The following is a 462-nucleotide window of genomic DNA, read 5'->3' on the forward strand; positions in this document are numbered from 1 at the left end:
TACTGTGCTGCTGCTGCTGCTAAGTCACTTCAGTCGTGTCCGACTCTGTGTGACCCCATAGAAGGCAGCCCACCAGGCTCCCCCATCCCTGGGATTCTCCAGGCAAGAACACTGGAGTGGGTTGCCATTTCCTTGTCCAATGCATGAAAGTGAAAAGTGAAAGGGAAGTAGCTCAGTCTCTGTCCATGGGATTTTCCAGGCAAGGGTACTGTATTGGGTTGCTAATTCCTCCTCCAGGGGATCTTCCCAACCCAGAGATCCAACATGCTTCTCCTGCACTGGCAGGCAGATTCTTTACTACTCCCACCTGTTGCTGCTGCTGCTGCTATGTCACTTCAGTCGTGTCCGACTCTTTGCGACCCATAGACGGCAGCTCACCAGGCTCCCCGGTCCCTGGGATTCTCCAGGTAAGAATACTGGAGTGGGTTGCCATTTCCTTCTCCAATGCATGAAAGTGAAAAG

Source organism: Bison bison, unplaced genomic scaffold, assembly GCF_000754665.1.
Source record: "Bison bison bison isolate TAMUID 2011002044 unplaced genomic scaffold, Bison_UMD1.0 scf7180017864193, whole genome shotgun sequence".
NCBI classification, from domain to species: Eukaryota; Metazoa; Chordata; class Mammalia; order Artiodactyla; family Bovidae; genus Bison; species Bison bison.